Source organism: Lissotriton vulgaris, chromosome 3_1, assembly GCF_964263255.1.
Source record: "Lissotriton vulgaris chromosome 3_1, aLisVul1.2, whole genome shotgun sequence".
NCBI classification, from domain to species: domain Eukaryota; kingdom Metazoa; phylum Chordata; class Amphibia; order Caudata; family Salamandridae; genus Lissotriton; species Lissotriton vulgaris.
Genome location: NC_141689.1, coordinates 1,186,886,967 through 1,186,899,432, shown reverse-complemented (window position 1 = coordinate 1,186,899,432; position 12,466 = coordinate 1,186,886,967). Strand labels below are relative to the sequence as shown.

Genomic DNA, 12,466 nt, shown 5'->3' with positions numbered 1-12,466 from the left:
GTCTCGTACCTGGCTGAGCCATACACCTCCCGCGGGTGAATGGCTGGGCGGCTCGTGGTGTCGTTGGCCTCCTGGCTTCTCGTCCTCCACCTCCGCTTCTCCGACTCTCAGTCTCGTCTCGTCCCACGTCTTCAAACTCCACTCTGCTTCGTCTCTCTCTCTGTCTCCGCTCCGCTCCTCCGTCTCCTCCCTCCGGGTGAATAAACACACTCCTGATTCGTTCTCCCGGGAATAAGACGTCTCCGTGTCCTGACGTGACTCCTCCCACTGGTATTCCCAATCCTCATTAAAGGGCCAGTGTTCTGCTTGAATGTCAATGTCGAGTTTCTGTAGAGGGTATAATGAGTTAGAGGTAGAGATGGTCCTATGTCTCTTCGCATTTTGACAATCGTGGGACAACCCTAGGTCGTTACAGTGTTCTTTAAAAGCATTTCAAGATCATCCCCAGTCATAGTGCCCAAATCATTTCCACCACAGTGCACTATTAAGAGGTCAGGGTTTGGCAGATGCATAAAAATGTTTTAATTAATACATATAAAATATATTTTTGCATTAAAATAAGAAAACATTTTACAGCTTTTGATATTTGCTATTAAAAAACCATTGAAATTCACTGAAAAAACCATAGGTTATAGACCATATATAGTTAGGGATTAGCATTTACAAAACCTTATTTAACTCGCACAAAACCATTGAAATTCGCATATATAGTTAGTTCCACTAACTATATATCGCGCACCCGCAATCCACTGCTAATGATGTCACATATTACATCATTCATGACATGGTCAGTGACATCACTGATGACATCACTGATGACATCTCAAATGACATCACTGACATCACTGATGACATCTCATTTGACATTACTGATTACATCACTGATGATATCATTCATGTGATAATACGTTGAACCTCTTCAGACTCTAATATAACCTTACATACACTCAGTGTAAACAGACACTCACAGATTGTCACTCATCCATGGAGTTACTCACACACCTAGTCAGTCATGCAAAGAATCAATCACACCTCCATTTCCTCAACTATACAGTTATACACACCTTACTTATTCAAACATATACTAACACATATTTACTCTTTTATACAATCCTTGATTGAAGTTCACAATGATCCATACAGCCCCTCACACATTCACTGGCTCTTATGCACAGTTATTTATATATGTCAACTCTCACATGTACTGTGTTTTACATATGTACTTACTTTGACATGTAGCACTGAGATATCCATTCACTCACCAATACACTCATGCACACAGTCAACTGCCCATACAGCTGTTTCCACATGCACTTTTGAACTCATACATCTAGTGAATCAACCATGAATCAACCCTTTTTTTAATAAAGCACAGCTTTTAGCTATCATCAGTCACCTTTTAACACAATTTTAGACAGCAGGATTAGGCACAGGCACTTAGAGAAGGTTTGCACTAAGGACTTAGCACTTTTTTATGCAGTCAGAATGTTTACATGAATATTGTTTACAGACCCAATTTGCGGTTTTTGCACAGTATAATTTACAAAGATAAAATCACAGTGTTCGAAAGGCCACTCTTAAAACAAAGAATGGTCCTTTAAATGCAAGGATTAGCAAACAATTGAAAGGGTTAATTATTCAAAATACAGGATCCCCTTAACCATGCATTGGATTAATAGAACAATTTTATTACAATGATTTTATGTATTTATACATGGATGTTTATAACTCACGATATCATTAATTGTGAAGAGAGGTTGCAATGTTTTTTGATTTTATTCATTGAAATCTCTTAAACTGAATGATGTGCGGAGGGTAACAAGATTAGAGTCAGTCATTCATGTCTATGACTGATTGTATTTGAACTGGTCACTTTAAGGAAAACAACATGAAAAGAGATAGCACAGCTGTGGGTGCTTCATGTGATCTACACCCTCAGGGGCTGAAACACATTATGGCAGATAGCTGTTAACAAAAAACAATAAATACGTTTTTTTGCACTGAAAATGTGTCCGTGCTCCTGTCTTTGTGGGGGTTAACTGCAGGAGAAGGTTAGAGAAACATATTATTGGATTGAATTGAACACTTATATAGCACAAAACTGCCACCCTATGGGTATCCTGGCACTTGGATTGTCGGGTAGACACCACAAAGCAGAATCAATTGTCAATGAGACGATCTAAAGATCACCTTTTGGAAATAGCCAAGTTTTCAGGCTCTTCCTAAAGCATGCCAGGGAACTGCCCTATATATATTCCAACTTCAACAGCAGTAGGGAGTGTTGGACTTTGGAGGGGTCATATTTACTATTCCCACTCCAAAGTAAGCAAGGGAAGGGAAAGTGTTCCGTCTAAAGTCTTAAACATACACACAATTAAATAATAAAACAGACTGCTTAAAATATAATATTTACGAGCCTAATACATTTTAATAGGAGCTATAAAGCGCTAGATAAACAAGGGTGAGGGAAAATAAGTTATGCATACATTGGTAGTCATAAATATGATGTCCCATATAAGGTTTAATTAATAGAGCACATATTATGTAATTAATAGCAGCAAAACAAATATGAGGGGTCTACAATTGCTGCACACACTCGGATATCCAGTCTTACTCTTTCTAATCTTTGCCACCCGCTAGATAGGAATCAAGTAATGTTTTCGTAGATGACTATACAAGAAGCAAAAAAAACATGTAGTGCATAATGCTCTGAAGAGATCCTGAATCACTTAGGCAAGTTAGAAGGTTAGAAAACAATGAGTCCTGTTGAGGAAAGGCTACCAAAATGTGCATTGTGCTTATGCGTAATCATGTAATATGAAACCTGAATTGTGGGTTGCTTACTTGGACCAGGTAAGGTTCCAACGTCTGTGGAAGACACATATCTGAATATTTTTTATTTCAGACTGCATATTTTGAACAATATTATAATGATTAGTCGAGCAGTACTCAAAAAAACAAAGACTTTATCTGTTCTTTAAAAGAATAAACTGCAAGGGCTAGATTGGTAAAAAGCTCAGAATCACCTTATTTTGTAAATGTTTGTCTCGTATCAGTGTGTACAATAGCCATGGGATCCGAACCGTTTTATCAAGCGAAAAACAATCAATAGGAATTGTTTTTGTAAAGCCAGTTTCCAGTGTGTACCAAATCCAGATCCGGAGGAACAGGGGGACCAATTTGCTAATATCTTCAAAGAAAATCAACCCCATATGAAGCTCTTACCTGGGGTACAGATAAAATCCTGCACAGAAAATAGTTTTATACACTTTGTAGGGAATTCAACCTTAATATACTTCCAAATACCTACTGGGACGCAATTAACTTCATATATTTGAATTAGTTCTTTCACCAGTTTATGGTGCAGCTTCACAGCAAACCTAAAAACCGCTTCAACTGATCACTGCAAGTGAGAAGCTCTAAAGATCAGAAGATGCCATCAGTTTAAGATGGAATCAAAGGAAATTCCTAAATGATAAAGTGTTCAACTTGGCCAACCTCAATGAAATAAGACCTATTTTCATTAGTTTCTGGTCCACTGGTCATAATGAAGGATTTAGAAAGATTGGCTTTAAGACCCAGACCATTCACATAAATAATAAAAGAAGCGAGCAACAATTGGAGATTATTTTTGTTTACCCATAAAAAACTTAGGGACTGAGACTCATAATCCACAAGTAATTATGGGTGGAAGGAACTCATAAAATTTGATTCTGCAGAGTTACATAAAAATTCCAGAAGTTACTGTGAAGTTCCGCGAACGGGCAGAAATCGGCACATTGAGCTGCTTGCATTGATCTTTAGCAGTGGAAGTTGTTCCACTCTGCAGAATCACTGTGAATGGCATCACATGGCATGCCGGAGGGTGCTGCTTCTTTGCTGCTTCAGCTTTCCCACCGCGAATAGTCTCGACCGCCTTTGCTGAGAATCTCGCCAGGTGCTGTCCTAGCACACAAAAAGTGTGCTAGGGGACACCATTTCTTGCTCGCGCTCACCAACTTACTGCTAGTGAGCCGCACATGCAAAAAAACTCTGCCACAATGCAGTTGGCAGACTTTAACCACAACTCCGTTGGCGGAGTGGAATTTGTCTCTCACCCTTACAAGTAATTGAGTCACAAGTACTTGCAGCAAAGTCAAGGGGGGGCCAGCCTCATCCGGGCTCTTATGGGTGCAGATGGACCCACTCAGGAACAAAGCATCACCTACTCTTGGAAGCAAGGAGCAGAGCAATGTGGACAACTGGGTTCTGCTCACCTCCTCTGCATTGATGCATCCTGCGCTGTGCTATGGAAATGCTCTTAAAATCGAATCAGCAACAAAGTACAGCCTCCTCCTGGAAGTTGGGAGCAGGGCAATATGAGCAATTGAGTTCTGCACGCCCCCTCTGTTTTAAAGTGCCCCATGCTATGGTATGGAAATATGCTTAAAAGTGCTTCAGGACAAAGCCTGCCTTCTCTTGGAAGCGAGGAATAGGGCAATGTGGCCAATTAAGTCCTTCTCGTCTCCTCTGTGTTGAAGGTAGAGTATGTCTTGTTGAGGTATTAATTAAAGAAAATGTTTCATACTGCCAAAGTTAAGCTTAGTGATATTTTTTCAAATTATTGTATATCTAGCTAAGTAAAAGTATTATTATGGATTAGAAGCAACTTTAAAGACTATGTTGGGTTACACAACCATGGAATACAGAGTTTTTTTCAATTATTTCCATGTATGCAGATTGAAAAGTGGATTTTATTGTAGACAGTAATGTGGTTTTAGGACCTATCCCTCATATTCTATGTGTTAAACATAATATATTCATGTTTATGTATATCTGTTATTGCTCAAAGTAAGAACATTTTAAAGATTAGTAACACTTATATATATAGCCACAAAAAGAATAGAGATAGAAGGGAGTGGTCCGCCCACAAAGGTGCAGCAAGAACACATTAAATTTGAATCACTGACAGAATATCAAGTAGCTAAATATCGACCTACAAAAATATTGATGACAAAATATCGATTACCAGAATACCGAATTCCTATCTACAAACAGGTAAGTACAAAAATATCAAATCCAAAATATCGTTGTAAATAATATATAGTTTGGTAAAATATTGAATTTTTTAAATGTCTTAAAAGTAATGGAAAATTACTGAAAAAATAAATATAAATAAGTAAAACATACTTCAAAATATTTAAAGAACCTTAAAATTAATAAATAATTAATGTAATGTAAAAGAAACGTGCATTTTATTTTTTAATACATATATATTAACTTAATAATATTAAAAAATATTCAATTACTAGTCCCACTCCAGTAAGTGCAACAGTAGGGAAAGCGTTGGATAGCAGGAGGGTAAAAATTACAATTCCCACTCCAGTGAGCGCAACAGCGAGGAAAGTGTTGGCTAGCAGGAGGGTAAAAATTACTATTACCACTCCAGTGAGTGCAACAGTAGAGAAAGTGTTGGATAGTGTAGGGGTAAAAATTACTATTCCAACTCCAGTGAGTGCAACAGTAGGGAAAGCATTGGATAGCCGGAGGGTAAAAATTACTATTTCCACTCCAGTGAGTGCAACAGTAGGGAAAGTGTTGGATAGCGTAGGGGTAAAAATTGGTATTCCCACTCCAGTGAGTGCAACAGTAGGGAAAGTGTGGGATAGAGGATAGGAATATACTATTCCCACTCCACCAAATTTAACAGTAGAGATAGTGCTGGATAGAGGGAGGGTAAAAAGTACTATTCCCACACCAGAGAGTGCAACAGTAGGAAAAGTGTTGGATAGCATCGGGGTGAAAATTGCTACTCCCACCCCAGAGAGTGCAACAGTAGGGAAAGTGTTGGATAGCATAGGGGTAAAAATGACTATTCCCACTCCGGTGAGTGCAACAGTAGGGAAAGTGTTGGATTGCTTAGGGGTAAAAATTACTATTCCCACTCCGGAGAGTGCAACAGTAGGGAAAGTAATGATTTAATATTTAAATAAAAATAAATTCATTATCAATAGCAATAAAAAATTTATTAAAAATAATCATCAATTACAACATATTTAATAATGAACTAATTATAAATACCAATAAATATTGTTTATTAAAAATGAATTACCTATTAATAATTAATTAGAACGAATTAATTTCCAATACTAATTAATTAATAATAAAAAATACCAATTAGTAAAAAAAATACAGTAAATTAATTATCAATACACAAAAATAATTTCGATAATTACTTAATTAAAAGTAAATTACTTCCCAACCCTGCACAACCCGCTCTGAATAATAAATTAATACAATAAATATAATTATCAATTATTAAATTATTACAAAGTAATTACAAATTAATAAAAAAATAAATACCAATTATTAATGAATTAACAATAAATGTATTATCAATACCAATAAATAAAAATAATTAATTAATTACAAATTATCTTCCACCCTATTCCCCCATAAACCCACAACCCACTACAGAACTAAAACGCAAAATTAAATTTAAAATAATTAATCATTCCTAGATATACATATTTAATTTACTATAATTACATTACTTCCCACCCTATTCCCCTATAAACCCACAACCCGCTACAGAATTAAACTTCGCAAAAATGAAATAACATAAAATGCATTACTTAAAAAAATTACATACTTTTAACACATATACTAACACTTAAAATACTATAAAAAATCGATATTTTTAACAACTTTATTATGACTGTCGAGATTACTAACTTGGATATTATAAAAACTGATATTTCTTACCAGAATTTCGATATTCTGCACCACTATATTTTTGCAATTCGATATTCTGTCCATTACACATAAAAAAACTCGATATTTTTTGTTCTCGATATTGACTAGTCACCATTACATTTAAAAAGTATAGCCTATTCACTGACAAAGAGATCAGAAATAATTGTAACAGATTGAGTGAAAATCTGAATAGGGAATCTGGTGATACAAGAAGCAGAGAAGTGAACAGAAATGGTTCAGATTGGAGTGGAAAATAAAAAAGGAATAGGTTATTTTCTGTTTCAAAAGAACAGAATAAAGCACAGTCGGTCAGTCTTGCTTGGAATTGGTTTCATGCAATTTCTATTTTTAGGAATGTGTTTGTCTTTTGAAAAATTATTACCCTCAGCAAAGTGACTCGCAGATACTCTACTGAATGTACTCAATATCTGGCCAGAATGATTAACTATGAAAGATAAAACATTACAACACACATCAGAGCTCTTTGAAAGAAACTATTCAGAGCCTGGTGATTCAAACTTCTCTGATCATAAAGCGAAAGTTTAACTAAATTGAAATGCATTTGGAAAAAGTGTTAATGAGCAGCATCATTAAAAGCTGGTAAAATGAAAACCTGATAAACGAAAGTTAATGAGACTCAACAGATTAGATTAAGTAAAACCAGTCACAGAGAATGTTAATGCCATTGGCAGAAAAACGGATGATGATGTTAAGAAAAAATGCTGTCAATAAATAAAGACAGGCACGTTCATGTGATAAGTGGATTTACTGTCAACTTAATGGTGTGATAACATTTTCCCAACTGATTTTATAATTCTGAAATAATTGAAGAATGCAATACTTTTGTAACTTTAACACCAACTACCCTAATGAATCGTGCAATGCTTTTAGACAATTTCCCTTGAGAAAATGAATCGGAAGAGAAAAATAAGCACTTCAGATATTCAAGTCTGTGGTAAACAGTTATTGATAACCTTAACTTCAAGATCTATTCCAAATCCATTGAAACCAGTCCGGGTGATCCCCACTATTGAACAAAGTCATGTGTTCCTCTAGAGCACAAAAACGGTGTCCAATTTAGAGTGAGCAGTGGCTACTATAGATTTTGGAAAAGACAATTACATTTCAACTGCACTTATTATGGGGGTTTACTCAACCATCGGGAATTTGCAGCTTAATTTTCTGAGCATAGAGGCCCACTACTCTAATAGAAGTGAAATCATTTCATGGAATTAGTCAAGAGACTGTACAAGTAAGATTTTATGTATTGCATTGCTCATTAAATGTGACATTCCTGTTTTCTCGAGTTGCTCAACACTTATTTACATCACTATATCAACTGTTTCAGTAACTTGTGGTGGTTTTCCATAATAACGAAATTGCAGAGTTTCTGACCCATATTGCTGGAAATCCAATCCTGGATGAATTACTACAGGGGTAGTGTCAAACAGATTGAAACAAATCTATTTATCCTAGAATCATCTGAAATACTGAAGAAAATCAAACCTCGTTATCCGAAGATTTGAACTGGTAATTCTTGAACAGACAAATCATAGGGGATTTAACCTGTTTTGAAAATGAATATGAATGTAGTATAATTAGTATATTAAACTGCTAGGAGAATAGAGCTTTTTAAATTAGATCCCATAATGTCAGTACAACTTGGATACTAGTGGACTGCAAACAAATTATTGTATTGGTTACATAAACAAAGGTATACAGAAAATGTAGAACTTGCAGGCTTTTTAAGGCAAGGACAATTTACAAAACATCATGAGAAAAACATGACACCTGGCCCTTGGAAGTTAAATAGTTTTCTGTCCAGGTAAGAGAAATTATTAAAGAGCCGACTTTAAGTCACACATTTTGGCGTGGTTCTACACCACAGTAACTAAAACATATACATGGAGTCTCTAATGTACCAACAGTTTGATTATCGAGTGATAAATTCATTTTCAAAATTCCAGATGTAAAAAGGCATTACATTGGTGCAAATATTTGTCATCTTCCAGGCATGTGTACTGCTGAACCAGAATGAATTGTATAAGAAAAGTGGTAAAGACATAATTGTTCTATCACGTCACATAGCCTTATAGCCCGCCGTACAGGGCTATACCGGCTATTAAAGGCCCTCTCCAGCGTTAAAGGCCCCGAGCCGAAGGCGAGGGCCTTTAACAAGGGAGAGGGACTTTAATAGCGGTATAGCCCATCTACGAAGGGCTATAAGGCTATTAGAACATTCTGTCACTAGAGGACGGAATGTTCTAACAAAAAAAACAAAGCCTTTTGGGGGAGTGACGGGATTGGAATCCCCTCAGGTTCCCTGAAGCCTTTGTTCACAGCCAGACCTATGAACAAAGAAACATTGGAATGTTGGAGCTCCAGGCTTATACCAGCCATTATAAGCCCAGAGCACTCCATTGTTTTCAATGGAGCTCCCAACATTCCAATGTTCTAATCTGGAATACTTATTGTGATTGGCTGCCGTTATCCCGTTAATAGCACTGGAGGTATTTGAAGCCACAGAGTATGCCACCATATTGTGAACGTATATTAGTCATTTATACAATTACATCTGACAACAGGAATGATACTTACAGATTTAAACAAGCATTTGCAATGCGATATGTCTCGCATTTATGTGAGTTTAAGCTATTGGCATTGTAACTGACAAAGCCTTTTATTTATTTTAAAAAACCCAAAACATAAATAAAAGGCATTGTCATTTTCAATGCCAATAGCTCAAACTCGCTTACATGCGAGACCTTTTGCATTGCAAATGCTTGTATATCGTATCTGCGGCGCTGTAAAATCTTTCTGTGCCTGGAAGCTTTCTTCTCGGCTTTGTTACATGATGAGCAAAGATTGTTCAAGAAGAACAAGCTTTCCTCCTTCCTTACAGTTAAGTGTGTGGTAGTTACCTTTCTTCCTCAGACGCTCATTGATTCTTCTTACCATTGTCCTGAAGATAGGCAGATTTTGCAGTTTCCCTGCTTCCCTCCGTCAACTTCGGGGCATATTTACAAGCCCCTTGCGCCACTTTTGCGTTACATTTCCCACGTTAAAAGTGACGCAAAAGTGGCGCAAGGGGTTTGTAAATCTGCCCCTTGGAGTGCAGGCATGCAGTGGCAGATGGCATCAGCAATTCTGACTGGCTGATCTAATGTCCGCATTCCACAGAGCGTGCTAATAACGCTTCTAAGCTCTCAGTTAAGTTGAATGAAAGCCCCCTGACCACAGCAGCAGAAGCCCCTAACCCATATGGAAAATTCTCTACTAAGCAACCTGTGGCACGAAAGCGAACTGAGGAGACCTATAAAATGTCATCTGTAAGTTACCCACAGCACTGAAGCTGTACTGCTATACACTGGCATGATGAAAGGGCTTGGCATTACTATTTTCACTACGGACAGTAGGATAGTGGTAAAGAGGTGCCTTTCACATACTGTACAGAAGAAACACCAAGCACCTTGAGATCATATTCCTATCAAATGAACAGCGGCACAGCACCCTTGAGAATGTTAAAGGAGCGTGGGCAGTGATGGTGCCAAACATCAAGAGCTGCCAACTTTAGGGAAATGAGTTTGAGTCACGGCGTCTGCTGAGCATCCTGTGATTCTGGCCAAATCCCTTAATCTCCCGTGCCTGAAAAACATATACAAAAAAATGAACCTGGCATTGTGTAATGAATTATGGTGCTCATGTAAAGCACCCTAATGCCTTTGGACCACTTTCACGCTAAAAAATAAAAAATAAAAATAAAATGTTTTCCTGCTCCTCCATCTCACCCCTAGCCCTTGGACCCGCTCTCTAGGGCAAGGTGCAAACCGAAGGGTGCAAGATTATTAATTAGACTGCTCGTGGCCATGTATTGCTTCTATTTCTTCTAGGTTGTCTATATTTTATCTTAGGGTTTGATTTTCAGCACTAAGACGCCTATGGTACTTTCTGTGTTTTATTAGCAGTGAAATAAAAATGAAATCGTCGAGTAAAGATCCATATCAGAGCATTACAAAAGTGACTGGGCTCTAATAGTAATGTAGGACTAAAGCCACTAGCTCCTTTCTAAAGCGATACTAACTTCCAGCTGACACACCAACAGCAAGACTAAATTCTATCTAGTCAACGCTTTATAACGGCCAAACGATGACGCAAGCACTATACGTGCAATCAGGACAATCCCTGAAAACTGTCAGTTCTACACAAACAAAGTATGAGGAGAAACCATAAGGTAAGCCCTCAAGTCATGATCTGTAGCGGTTTTAAAGCACCAATACTAACGGTGAAACTTTTCGGAAAGTCTCAATAGTAATAACATCGGAATTTAAGTCCATGAACCAGCCCACATTTCCAATCCTTACTTACCCTGTTCTAGTCTTTAAACAAATCCTTTCCAGTTTGTCGAAAGCAATAGCAAGTTCAGCAAATCAAGCAGGCACCTGCTGAAATATTAAACATGGCACCTGTGTTGGTGCTAATGCTGAAATTTTAGTGCACGCTAAGGGGGCAAGAGGGCAATGAGGAAAATAAAAAAAATAAAAAAAACAGAAGGGGCACGGCCACTAAAATTAAAGCGTGCCATGCTTGCACATAAATAAATACATACAGATGGAAAGGAGCAAGTTGCAACAAAAATAAAGACGTGCCACGGCAATGAGGAGCAAGCTACCGGGTTGCCTACAAAAACAAAACAAGCATGGATAGCGGCTATGTAGACGACGGTCTCATGGAGGAGGTGGGGCTTTAGGTCTGGCTGGGAGGTTGAGGGTGTGAGAACAGACACAAGGGGGACAGAGCGAGTTTAAAACAGCAAAAGGGTAGGGGGTGGAGATACTGCTGGTCGCCTATGTCGTTTCATCTTTGCGGTCTGGGAGCCCCCAGTTTTGCTGTCTAACCAAACCACTTTGATCCTGTACCAGAGCATCTCCGGGGCACCCTCTAACGGGCAGTTTTGCCCCCCATACACAGTAGCTGGAGCAGTAAAAAACATCTGCCACCCGCACATCGGAGTGCCGCCGTGATTGCATTGCAAATGGGGGGTGACGACACCGAAGGTGGGTGGCGGTAGGGGGGAAGACACAGTTATGCATGGAGCAGTGAGCACTGACTCAAGCATTAATTAACAAAGAGTTCTCCGAATAACAATTACGCTATCCCCTCTACAGTCATATCTCCTGGAGCAAACCACAACTGCTGAATCTGCCTCAGAGCCCCACCCAGGTAACCGAAGGAGCCACTGAATGCCAAGTGGGGAGGCTCCTCCGAACCCACAACAGACTATGCGGAATACAATTTGGTGGTCGAGCCCGAACAGTTTATCTCAGATAATGTGTCTAGGGCAGGACATGACTATATTGAATTTTTGGTGAAACTGCCATTCTGTACTACTAAGTGGTATTGGGGTTTGTTGAATATTGTCACTTATGTTTAAAAGCAATAAAGAAATAAAAAAAAATTAAAAAACAATTACGCTGTGTAAGCGTAACAAGACTGTAGTTAGGTGGTGCTGCTTCCAGAACAAACAAAAGTTACTTATCTGATCAACAGCCAATAATAAGCACACTAACAAACTAAATATCTGAGTTAACTAATGGCAAGCGGCAGGAGAAATTACCGGGCAATAGGCAGAGTTTCACCCTGATACAGATTACTTGATGTCTCGGAGAGACAGCGCATGCACGCTACCTAGGCGAGACCTCAAAAACACAATGTTCAGGATGGTTCCTCTATT

The 12,466-nt window shown here is 38.1% G+C and overlaps 1 protein-coding gene across 2 annotated transcripts in view; it reads right to left on the bottom strand.

The window, feature by feature from the left end:
- LOC147727632 (phospholipid-transporting ATPase ABCA1-like) overlaps window positions 1-12,466 on the bottom strand; it is a 2,839,360-nt gene that overhangs the window by 156,785 nt on the left and 2,670,109 nt on the right. The gene's annotated exons all lie outside the window — the stretch shown is intronic.